The sequence below is a fragment of the Cornus florida genome, unplaced genomic scaffold (assembly GCF_030987335.1).
Source record: "Cornus florida cultivar Cherokee Brave unplaced genomic scaffold, ASM3098733v1 CherokeeBrave_3.0.0_Hap2_Chr10, whole genome shotgun sequence".
Lineage (NCBI taxonomy): Eukaryota > Viridiplantae > Streptophyta > Magnoliopsida > Cornales > Cornaceae > Cornus > Cornus florida.
Window position 1 is genome coordinate 26,711,721 of NW_026775580.1, and position 13,550 is coordinate 26,725,270.

Below are 13,550 nucleotides of genomic sequence, written 5' to 3' on the forward strand. Positions count from 1 at the left end.
AACATAATATACATCAATTATAGGGGAATGAATCACAAAAATCAAAGAATGTATGGATTAGAACACCCCTACGTCAAGAAACAAGAAAAGCCCTAATTCAGCCCCAAAATTTGAAATACCAAGGGTGGTGAAACTGAAATTTGGTCCAATCAAAATAGAGACCTCGACGCACTCGTTGACTTTGCCTTCATTGGCAAAGTCAAATTTCCAAAGACAACCTCTAGATCTTATCTTGAAATTGTATAGAAAAAGAAAAAATAAAAAAAAAAATTGAGAGAGAGAGAGAGAAATCGTAATCTGAGAGGTGAGAAATGAGAGTTTTGTAAGGACTAATAAGTCATTGGTGATGACTAAAAAAAAAGTGGGTCCCATGGTTAATAAAAAAAATTAACTTTAACATTAACATAAATATATATATATATATATATATATATACACACACACACACTAACCAATTAACAACCACAAATAAACATGTAACCAAGTAAATGAGCGCAAAATAATAATGCATGAAATGTAATGAATCCAAAATAAAATTCCCGTACTTAACGACTCCGATAACGGGTCCCATCTGGGACCTCTCGGTCCGAAAAACTGAAAAATGCTAGAATTGCTAACAATGCATTTCTAAGAGTCATGAACTTGAAGAAATGCCCAAACCAACTATCGAGACTCACTCGGCACACCCCACGGTGTCCGGCACACAAAACGAGGCAAAAACGAAAAAATCCCAAAAAATTGAAGAATCCCCGAAAATGAAAAATAGGAAAAACCAAAAACATTACAGCTATACACTTCAAGCAAAAATGAAAGTGACTTAATGGAAGGGCAAGGTTTTGGCATTAAGTTGTTAAGTGTCAAAGTGACACACTTAGTTAATATGTGCACTAAAAAACCTATAAAGCATTCAAAAGTGCAATGTAATTCACTTGATCTAAGTGCATTGCAATTCACTTAATATGCAATGCACTTGGTGATCTGACCTGCACCTGTTATAAACTTAAAGCAAAATAAATGCAGCAGTTAAAACATTGATAGAACATGTCATACATTCGTAATAAAGTCTTCACACACAGATTGACAATAAACAAAAAGCCTGACAATAGACAACTTAGTTTTGTGTTAGTCTTTCACATAATCACAAACTAATAATAAACAAAAAGCCATTATAATAAAACATATCTTCACTCCATTCACTTGAACAATCACCAAAAAATGGGAGTCTTCATGTCAGTAATAGTCATAAATATAACAAAACATTCATCAACAACATTATCATCAAGTCTGTGGCCATTTTCACTACCAGCATGTATACTCACTTTCCATCATTGGCCTGTTAATGAATCAAAATGAAGTCTTAACCATGCAGTTAAAAGCAACAAAAAAACCAAAAGTTATTAATAGAGTCAGTAATCTATTATCATTGATAATTCAGGTTTGTACTAACAACTCCTTCTTTTGTGCAATTTATCTAATGCATTCTCAGTGTGGTAAACAAATTTCAAGGGCTTGTGATATTCTTCTATTCTTAGCAAACCAAAAAATATCATGACAAATTAACAAATTTACTTATTCTATTTTATTTTATTTTTTGAACTTCAGATTTTGGGATATATAAATGGTACTCTTGCTTATTTGAAGTAAATAAGTGAGAGGAGTCAATTCCATTTATTCATTTTTTACCACTTTCTTGAAATGTTGTAAGTAGAAGAAGATTGTATGGTCAAATTAGATGGTAACAAACTCTACAAAAGTTACAAGATTATATGAATTAACTTTGTCAAATAGTGAATTATATGACTAAATATTGAAGAATGCCAAAATAGAGTGGATCAATACTAAATCAATTATCCACCAAACAACTTTTAAGTTTGCCTCTAAACATTCAAGGACCCAATATAATGCACTAAGAATAGTAGTGCACAAACAGAGAGGATCTAAAGTTATTAGGATTTTATAGTTGTAGTTTAGTGTAGTAGTGTTTTGCTAACTGAAAAGGCTACATTAAAGAAATAATACTTTGTGTGTGTGTGTGTGTGTGTGTGTGTGTGTGTGTGTGTGTGTATGTGTGTGTGTGTGTGTGTATTAGTTATACATGTACACACAAATATGTAGAAGATGATGATGCAGTTAAAAACAACAAACAAATCATGTAGTTAAAAGCAACAAACAAACCATAGCATTCAATATAGGACTATTGTCATTATACCTAGAAGATGATGATGCTTGGGTTTGTGATAATTGAGAAAATGGTATGTTTTGAACCTGAAATGAAAAGTGGTAAAACAATAAGTGAGTTTGAATATTATATGGAATTTTAAAGCTGTGAATATGGTACATTTTACTAAAATTTAACTAAAATTGAACAATAACCATACCTCTCGATTTGCAATTGGAGCTGGAATATCAATTCCTCTAGCTTTGCCTCTACCACCCTTTCTTCCTCTTCCTTTTGCAGGCATCCCATCAGGTCCTCTTGCTCTCCCTCTTCCAGCACTTGGTGGTCTACCACCCCCTTTTGGTGGAGGTCTGTCAATGACCAATGGTTCAGGTATTTTGCAAGTCATTGAGTTATTACCATTTTCCTTGCACTTGGAATATTTCAGACTTTCCTTTGATCTACTAAGTTTGGTTAAACCTTTGGGATCATCATTCTTTTTGTTTCTAGCCTTCTTTGGACTACCAGTAGGTTTCCTATAGTGTGGTGGAAGTACTGTGTCAATGCTGTCAGTTTTCATCAACATTCCCATTGGAATAGGAAGGATCATACCACCATAACATTTCATATAGGTTTCTCTAGGATAAAATGGGCAAACATATGCCTCTAGAGAGTCCCTTTTAATAAATATACATGCCACTGCATGCTTACAAGGAAAACCAGTAAAGTTCCAAACTCTACAGCCGCAGGTATGTTTGTTGAGGTCAACAGCCTCACTGGTTCCATATCATTGAACTTTATACTTGTCATCACCAGCATAGTGAACCTTACACATGCAAGTTTGTTGTTTCACTTTGTTGAATGCCTTTTGGATATATGGACATAACAACCCAAACTGTGTTTGCATCCACTTCCTCTTATACTGAAACCTTAACATTAAATGCCTTCTAATCCACTCAAGTATGTATATAATCGACTTATCTCTTGCTTCAAGGATTACAACATTCCAACTCTCACAAATCTTATTAATAACCACATCATTTTTTAAAGTGTCAGTGAAGGCTGACCTTGACCACAAATGAACTGGCACCTTTGTCAACCAATCATGAGCTTCAAAATTTAACTTTGATTTTTCTCATGTGTTGCTGGAAATCTACTTCAGTGTATGCCCTTGTAGCCTCCCAAAATTAAATCGTCAATTACTGGCCTTTGAATCTGAGCTTGAAATTACCATAAAGATGCCTCAGACAAAACCTATGATCCGATCCCTTCATCATGCTCTCAAAGGTTTCTACTAAACCTTATAAATAGGACATCAAACTGTCAAAAAAATTTGGTAGTGTGTGACTGCAAGTGTGTGATAGTACAAGTAAGTGTGTGTACAAGTGAGTGTGTAACAAGAAAGTGTATGATGGTACAAGTAAGTGCGTGACAAGTGAGTGTGTGTATAATTAAGTGTGTGTACAAGTAAGTGTGTGTACAAATAGGTGTGTGTAAAAGTGAGGGTGTGTGCAAGTTTGTGTACAATTAAGTGTGTGTACAAGTGAGTGTACAATTAAGTATATGTACAAGGGAGTGTGTGTGCAAGTGTGTACAATTAAGTGTGTGTACAAGTGAGTGTGTGTATAAGTGTATATACAAGTAAGTGTGTGTACAAGTAAATGTGTTTACAAGTGAGTATGTGTGGAAGTGTGTGACAATACATTAAAATTGTAATGACCCGGTCTTTTTCCTCCTTTTCCATGTTCAGAGATTTTCTTTTTTTTTCGTCTTTTTCCTATTTTGTCTTTTCCTTATTTCGTCTTTTAGTCGTTTCTCATTTTTCCTTGCATAACTTCACTTGTTGTGCTCGGATTTGATTCCGGTTTTGCATGCATTCATAATATTTGATTTCCAAGACATTGGTAATTTTACTTTTCTTGAAAAGCATGTTAGATTAGTACTTTTCTTGTAAAAGGCATGAATGCATACTTTAGTGTAATTATTTATAACTTTTGGGGTTTTAGTGTAATTATGTAAAATAATTATTTTTCATTTTGGGGACCTTTTTTCAATTTATTTTGGAAGATATTCTGAAAAAGGACCATTTTGTAATTTTTGAAAAGTGTGACAAGTGTCACACTCTCATGGAGCCATTTGTTGGCATTTAGGTGAAAAGACTTGGTACCATGACTTCTTGACATTTGGTGGGTGGAGAGTCATCCATGTGTTGGCCTAGGATTGGTGCACATGTGTAATGACCCGGACTTTTTCCTCCTTTTTCATTTTTGGTGATTTTCTTTTTTTTCGTCTTTTACTCGTTTATCGTTTTTCCTCGCTTAACCTCACTTCGGGTGTTCGGATTTGATTCCGGTTTTGCATGCATTCATGATAGTTGATTTTCATGACATTGGTATTTTCACTTTTGTTGAAAAGCATGCTAGTTGCTTTTATTTTTCATAAAGGGCATGAATGCTTACTTTAGTGTAATTATACATAACTTTTGGGATTTTAGTGTAATTATGTAAAATTATTATTTTTCATTTGGGGGACCTTTTTTGCAATTTATTTTAGAAGATATTTTGAAAAAGGACCATTTTGCAATTTTTGGAAAGTGTGACAAGTGTCACACTCTCATGGAGCCATTTGTTGGCATTTAGGTGAAGAGACTTGGCACCATGATCTTTTGACATTTGGTGGGTGAAGATTCATCCATGTGTTGGCCTTAGATTGGTGCACATGTAACCATTGGATTATTGACAAGTGTAAGCTTAGGATTAAGTCTTAGAAGAGGCATTAGATTGTTGACAAGTGTAAGCTTAGGATTAAGTCTTGGAAGAGGCATTGGATTAGTGACAAGTGTAAGGCCATGATCTAGTCTTGCATTGTGTGTGTGAGAGAGGTAGTGTAAGAGCACATAGTGAGTGGAGGATCTCTAGCCCTTCCACTCACCATTTTTCACTTATTCTCTTCATTTTCCTTAGTTCTTCAAAGTTCTAACCTAGCCACTATTGGAGAAAAGCTTGGTTAATAGCTTTCTTCTTCAATTTTGGTGCCCTTCCATTCATCTTAGACTAAGAACCCTAACTAGTAAAAGTTTCCTCTCATTCTCCTCTTCATTAACCCTAAGCTTGTTTTCCATTTAGTGCTTGGTTGCTTGGATTATAGAGATACAATTCTCTATTGAGGTAGGGGTGGTAGTATGTTTATTTTCTAAGTGTTTTGAAATCCTTTGGGGTTTAATATATATTGTATACATGCTTTTAGAATTGTAGTATTGCATACTATAGGAAATCCTTATGATTGACTTAGGATTTCATTGATCAAGCATGTATGTTGTGTATATATCTTGAGTAGGATTGTTGAAATTGTATAGAATTCTTAATGATTTGAATTACTATGCTATTATGATGGAAATCCTACATTCTAGTGTATTACTATTGATAATCATGGTTGTTTTTGAAGCTATTTGCTAAAATGCAAACATTTAGTATATATGGCTTATTGTTGAGGCATGCTTAAATTGATAAGTTAATGATATTGTTTTGTGCATAATATCATGTTAAGAACTTGTCATCTATCATGTCATTCTAGACTTGGAACCCTAAGACATGGTTTGTATGGTTTCAAAGTACTTGTGCATGGAAGGTGGTCTATATGCCTTGTTATCTATATTTAAGTTTTGAACTTGATATATATACTTTGGATTCTCTTGGGACATGGTTACTAGTAACATAGCTAGAGTTTGGCTCTAGTGTGGGAGGTATGAGTTCTCCCCAATCGAGATAGTGCGCACTTAGGGTGGTCTTCCCTGCAGGTTAATGCCCGGAATAACCGTTGAGGTCTCGGCAGAATTCCGAGCTTAGGTGTCCAAGGATTCTACTTTTTTTGATTTCGCATTCATTTCCAAGTTGACAATTAATGCTATTTGTAACTTGTAAATTTTGTTATATGCGGTTTGATGTTGCTAAGTACATCCATTTTGATATTGTGTTGCTAAGAACCATTTAAGTTAGCTTAAGATGATCCCTTAGAACACCTTGAACATAGACGTTAAGTGGAATGCTCCCTTGTATTCGTCTATATTAATCTTGCAATGATATTGAAACTTTAGGGTATACGCATATGCTTCTCCTACGAGTAACTTGATTACTCACCCTAGTGGTTTGGGTTATTTTTTCAGGTAAAGAGACCATGTTCTTGGATGCTCATCATCCTTAGAAGATTTTGAGTTATTTGAAGCATTTTTGTTTATTGACATGCACTTGTTTAGCATGCCTTCCTTTTTGGATGTTAATTTTGTATACCATGGATGTATGGTATTGTAGAAGCTAAGATGGCTTCTTTGATGTGTAATGTATATCTAAGAACACTTGAAGATGTCTATTTTGTAAGCATAACATGAGGCCAAGTGCCATGTACATTTATATCACATGTATGCTAGTTTAATCCCATAGTTGTCTTATGAAATGATGAGAATTCGAGGTTTGATAGGTTGTAATTTTGTATATGACATGTTATGTGACCATGAGCTATTGGAACACATGCATTTTCTCATTTTACATTTGTGTGCATGTTCACTTTAGCACACAACACCATTCTTGAAGAAATGAACACTTAGAGTAGCATTCATTTACACATTTTTGCTAAATGAGACCTCAAGGGCATTTTTGGTATTTCACTTGAAAAATAAATGTTGGTCTTGACATGGGTGACCAGAAAACATGATTTTAAGGGGGGTTACTTCACAACTTTTTTCCAAAAAAGTCCCAGAAAGTCCTCAAAATGGCATTTCAAGGTCGTATTTCAGGTGAAGCCACAAGAGTTCGAGCGCCCTAAATGGGAGTTCGAGCGCTCGAAGTTTGGACAGAAAGTTTTGGCCTCGAGCAGGTACTATTCGTGTGTTTGAAGTCCTAAGTTCGAGCGCTCGAAGTACTGTTCACAGGGTGTTTTTATGTCTTGGTTCAGCACTGCACCTCCAACTTCAAATTGTCATATCTTCCTCGTGCGCTCGAAGTACTGTTCACAAGGTGTTTTTGTGTCTTGGTTCAGCACTGCACCTCCAACTTCAAATTGTCATATCTTCCTCGTTTTAACTCCAAATTGGTCCGTGCTTAAGTCTAAATTGACCACATCGAAATAAGCTTTCCAATGGTACCAATTAGAGTTTCAGATTCATTTGGTAGCTCAACTTATTCCAGTTTTAGTGGAGGGGTGTCAGTTTTTGGCTCGAACCGGGATAGGGCTTTTCTTCCTTCGACTTCAAGATTTGATATCTTTGCCGTCCGGACTCCAAATCAAGTGATTCTTGAGTCTAAATTCATTAATTTTTTGTTGTCTTTCCAACGGTGTGCTTGGTAGTACTCACTTTTAGGATGGAAATGACCATTTTACCCTTGGGTTCCTTTTGTCCATTTTTGAGATCTTGTTTCCGCATTTGTTTTCTTTGGGTTCCACGATCTCATTGAGGGTCTCTTTAGTGTCCTAGAGACATCTTGTGTCCCTAGGGATGTCATTTATCTTTTGCTTCTGTAATTTGGATCCGTTATCGGGTCATCTTTCGGTTCATCACTGACGCACAGGGTTGAAAAACCTTGGGCCGTCACAACATGTAACCATTGATTGTTGACAAGTGTGGGTCTAGGATTAAGTCTTGGAAGAGGCATTGGATTGGTGACAAGTGTAAGCTCAAGATTTAGTCTTACATTGTATGTGTGAGAGAGGTAGTGCAAGAACACATAGTGAGTGGAGGATTTCTAGCCCTTCGACTCACCATCTTTACACTTTACCTTCTTCATTTCTTTATCTCTCATGAACCCTACCAAATCCACCATTGGAGGAAGGCTTAGTTCATAGCATCTCCCTTCAATTTGGCTCACTTCCTTTCACCTTAGAGTAAAAACCTTGGGAGAGAAAAGATTCCTCTCACTCTCCTCTTCAATAACCCTAATCTTGTTTTACATTTTAAGCTTGGTTGCTTGGATTATAGAGATTCAATTCTCTATTGAGGTAGGGGTGGTAGTATGTTTATATTCTAAGTGTTTTATAGTCCTTGTGGTTTAATATATATTGTGTACATGCTTTTGATATGATAGTTTTACATATTATAAGAAACCCTCACTTCGTGACTTAGGGTTTATTGAGTTAAGCATGTATGATATGTATAAACCATGTGTTGAGGATTATATAATTTAGTAGCATGCTAAATTCTAGAAATTTCACATGTGTTGGTGATATAGGACACTTGTAGAATTATTGATGTTATATGCAATCTCTATTGATATGAATTGCTATATTTGTTGTTACAATAATTCTATATCCTTGTGAATTACTAATTGTAATTATTTAGGAGCTTATTGCTATGATGTTGGTAATTAGTATATAGAGCTTGTTATTGAGGCATGACTCGAATTGATAAATTTGTGATATTGTATTGTGCATAATATCATGATGTGAATTTGTCATTTGGCATGCCATTCTAGACTTGGAACCCTAAGACATGGTTTGTATGGGTTCAAAATACTTGTGCATGGAAGGTGGTTTGTATGCCTTATTATATATATATATATAAGTTTTGAACTTGATATATATTTTGGAATCTCTTGGAACATTGTTACATGTGACATAGCTAAAGTTCGGCTTTAGTGCGGGAGGTATAAGTTCTCCCCAATTGAGACAGTGTGCACTAGGGTGGTCTTCCCAGAGGGTTAATGCCCGAAATAACCGCATTGATCTTGGTTAAGTCCGAGACGTGATGTCCAAGTCTTGCATTACTTGTTTTCGCATTAAATTTCAAGTTGACAACCAATGTTTAATTGTAGCTTGAAATTCTTGCTATTGGCGAATTGATGTTGTTAAGTACATTGATATTGATTTGTATTGCTAAAGAATCATTCAAGTTAGCTTAAGATTATCCCTTAGCACACCTTGAACATAGACGTTAAGTGGAATGCTCCCTTGTATTCGTCTATATTGATCTTGCAATGATATTGAAACTTTAGGGTATACGCATATGCTTCTCCTACGAGTAACTTAATTACTCACGCTAGTGGTTTGGGTTGGTTTTCAGGTAAAGAGACTATATTCATGGGTGCTCATCATCCTTAGAAGCTTTTAAGCTTGTTAAAGCATTTTTGTATATTAACATGCAAGTGTTTAGCATGCATAACTTTTGAAGTTATATTTTGTATACCACGTATGTGTAGTACTTTTGAAGATTATGTAATTTCCTTGATGTGTAAAGATGTTAAGTAATCACTTTTGACATTTTAAGCAGGTATACTTTTGTACTTGACACTTTTGGTATCAACCTTTGCATCAAAAATGTATTTAAACCAAAGTTTGAGGTTTGACATATGAAAATCTTGTAAATGATGTGTATGAAGCCATGAGCCATTATTTTGTACTCAAGTATTCATATTAAAGATGTTAGCATGTTCACATACTCAGTTTTCATTGAAAAACCAGTTTTACATATTCATTGTGAACCAAAACATCATAGGATTCAAAGTTGAGGTTGAACCTCAACACCTTAGGTTCATAGTAGCTTTTTCAGCAGCTTTTCATGGTGTCTCGGTCGACTGAAACTCTATTTCGGTCTACCAATGGCAAATGGTTTTGTCAATGCACAGCAAAATTCAATTCCAGTAGCAAAAAAACACTGTTTAAGGGTCATTTCGGTCGACCGAACCTTTATTTCGGTCTACCGAAGCAATTGGAACCTTTTCTTCATGATTTTAGGTCTCAGCATCTTCATTTCGGTCATCTAAAACTTCATTTCGTTTGACCAAAATAGCTAGAACCCGAGCCTAGCCTCTATTGAGTTTCAGCACTGATCATCCGACTTCAACGGGTCATAACTTCTTCGTTTCTAATCCAAATGGGGTGATTCTTAAGCCTAAACTCAAGGATTTTGAGTCATATTTCCAATGGTATCAATACCATTATCAAATTTCAAAAATAGTGGGAGTTATGTATGTTTTAGTGAAGAAGTGTCAGTTTTCACTTCAACCGGGACGGGGCATTTTGTGGGATTCTTAGCCAAAGTCTATGGAACCTCTTAGAATGTTTCAAAATGATTAGATTAGGTTGTATTAACCTTGTTTGACTTGTTTAGAGTCAAGTTTCTCCTTTTAATAGTGAATTGACCTTTTTGCCCCTTGGATACCAAATTTTGTACTTTTTGACCTTTGATTCCGTTTTTGTCCTCTTTAAGTTCCGTGACCTCATGGAGCTTCAAATTTATGTCTTAAGAGTGACTCTTATCTCTATAGACCTTGGTTTACCTTTAGCTTCCACATTTCGGATTCGTTATCGGATCACTTTCGGTTCATCACTGACGCACCGAGTTGAGAAAAAACTTGGGCCGTCACAAGTGGTATCAGAGCTCTTGGGTTTGAACACCTTAGGACGATGGGTTTTGGGCACATATCATGGTTTTGTTGATGTACTTTGATGCATTCACATGCTTTTGATAACATGTTTTGACTTTATAATATGTTTAGGTGTTTCTTGATAACATGCTTAATAGTATGACATGTCTTTATGCATATATACCTATGTAGTTAAGAGCACCCTTGTTTGACATGTATGCTTATCTACTTAAGTGCTTAACTGTTTAAGAAATTTCATTAATTATTTTAGCATGACAGTATGTTGCATATCTTGTCTTACTTTGTGTTCAGTGCATTCATAGTGTGAGTTGCACTTGGTCATAATAACTTGTGTTATTGTTGACCACATTTCCTTCGTGTATTTAGCATCATGGTTGTCACACGTGGAGAGTCTTTACGTCAGGGCGTTGAGGAGCAGGTGGCTGACACCGAGTTCACGAGGGGTCCGGGAAGGCCCAGGATTCCAGTTCGTAGCGTGGATGCTAATCCACCACCAACACAGACTTATGAGGAGCGAGTGGCTCAGGGAATCAATCAGGGGATCGCTGAATCCCTACAGGAGTTGATACATAGGCAGGTGGCAGGAGTGCAGATTCCACTATCGGCACTGACACCGACACCAGTACTCAATGAGGCACTAGAGTGCTTTATGCGACTACAGAGGGTCAAGATTGATCCATTTGTAGGGAGTTCAGATCCACTAGTCTCAAAAACTTGGTTGGACCTTATGGTTCGCAAGTTAGACAGTATGGCGGTACCCACGGACAGGTTGAGGATTTCCTTGACTACTTCTTTGTTCATGGGTGATGCAGATATCTAGTGGAGGTCTATGACCAATGTCCACAATGTTGAGTTGATGACTTGGAATGAGTTCAGGGGTTTGTTCTTCGAGCGCTTCTTTCCTAGGGCTATGAGACGGGAGATGAGGACACAGTTCGCAAGTCTTTATCAGGGTACTATGAGTGTCATTGAGTATGAGACACGGTTTACTTCTCTCTTTCGTTATGCTGAGGATATGGTAGCGACAGACGAGGCCAGGGAAATGAAGTTTCAGGATGGGCTACATCTTGACATCAAGCCACGAGTCTCAATTCTTGATTTAAGGACCTACAGGGAGGTGGTCCAGAGGACTATACTAGCTGAAGCAGAGGAGCGGGTTCAGTTAAGGATCAGGGGTTCACATAAGCAGCCTCGCGGAGATAATCCATCATCTTCCGGGAGTCAGTGGAAGAAGGCCAGGGCAGGGACAAATACTCACTCACAGAGGGCATCACAGCAGAATCGTTCTGCACCCACAGTTCCTGTATCTACGGGATCAGCTCAGGAAGTGGTTTGTTACCATTGTTAGCAGCCGGGGCACATCAAGCCTCGCTGCCCACTGCTTCACCCACAGGCTAGTCAGACTTCAGTTTCTACGAAGACAGGGCAGGGAGCTTGCTTCTATTGCAAGAAACCAGATCATTTCAAGAAGGATTGTCCAAGATTGTTGAATAAGCCACGTAGTAGCACAGATTCACAGATGGTACCGGCACAGTCTGCACGTGTTCAGTCTGGTTTCAAAGTTCCTCAGGCACCACAGTCAGTGGCGCCGGTTGGCACTTATCCAGCTAGGGGTTCTACACCTACTGTTTCTACACATCAGTCAGGCTATCATGGCAGTTCACAGCAGGGCACAGGGACTCAGGGACTAGCCTATGCTCTTCCACAGGCGGATGCTTCCACAGGCACCTCTTCAGTTCGAGGTATCTTTTTAGTTTTCAATTCTTGGGCACGAGTTCTTGTTGACCCAGGTGCATCACATTCTTTCATTTCTACATCATTTGCACATTCATTGGGTCTGGAGGTCACACTTCGAGATAGTTTTCTCTGTGTTGACACACCAGTAAGGGGTCCAGTGTCTTTGGATCGTGTTTATCGGGGTTGTGCTATTGAGATAGCTGGACGGACTTTGGAGTTCGATTTCGTTGTTCTCGACATGACGGGTTTTGATGTCATTCTTAGGATGGATTGGTTGCCATTCTTCCGGGCTATAATTGATTGCTTCTGCGGGAGGGTGACCGTTTGTACTCCCAAGGGAGATTGTTTCCATTTTGTGGGAGATCAGAGTGGTTCCCACTCGGCGATGGTTTTCAGCATTGGTGACTGGAGTCGCCACAGATCCTACTTGGCTAGTTTGCTAGTTGACGAGGATAGCAGTTTGGGCCGTGTTTTTTCGGCAGTTGTTGAGGATTTTGTTGATGTCTTTCCAGAGGAGCTAACGAAGTTACCTCCTTTAAAGGAAGTGGTTTTTGCCATTGATGTCATTCTCGGCACGACATCCATCTCTATGGCACCGTACAGTATGGCACCGGTAGAGCTTAATGAGTTGAAAGTTCAGTTGGATGATTTGAAGGCTAAGGGCTTTATTCGTCCTAGTGCTTCACCATGGGGAGCACCAGTTCTTTTTGCGAAGAAGAAGGATGGGTCTTTAAGACTTTGCATCGATTATCGCATATGGAATCATGCTATGGTAAAGAACAGATATCCTTTGCCTAGAATTGATGACTTATTTGATCAGTTGAAGGGAGCGACATGCTTTTCGAAGATTGATTTAAGATCAGGTTACTATCAGTTGAGGGTTAAGGATGAGGATATATCCAAGACCGCTTTTCGTACACGGTATGGCCATTATGAGTTTCTGGTGATGCCATTTGGTTTAACCAATGCTCCAGCAACTTTCATGGACTTGATGAACCATGTATTCAGTGACTATCTTAACAAGTTTGTGGTGGTGTTCGTTGATGACATTCTCATGTACTCAGCTTTGAGGGAGGAGCATGAGTATCACCTGAGAGTAGTTTTACAGATCCTTAGGGATAACCAATTGTATGCCAAATTCGAGAAATGCGAATTTTAGCTACCAGAGGTGAAGTTCCTTAGACACGTCGTGTCAGGGGGCGGTGTTGCAGTGGATCCGTCGAAGATTGAGTCTGTGATGGATTGGGAGGGTCCGAAGACAGTGTTTGAGATTCAGAGCTTTC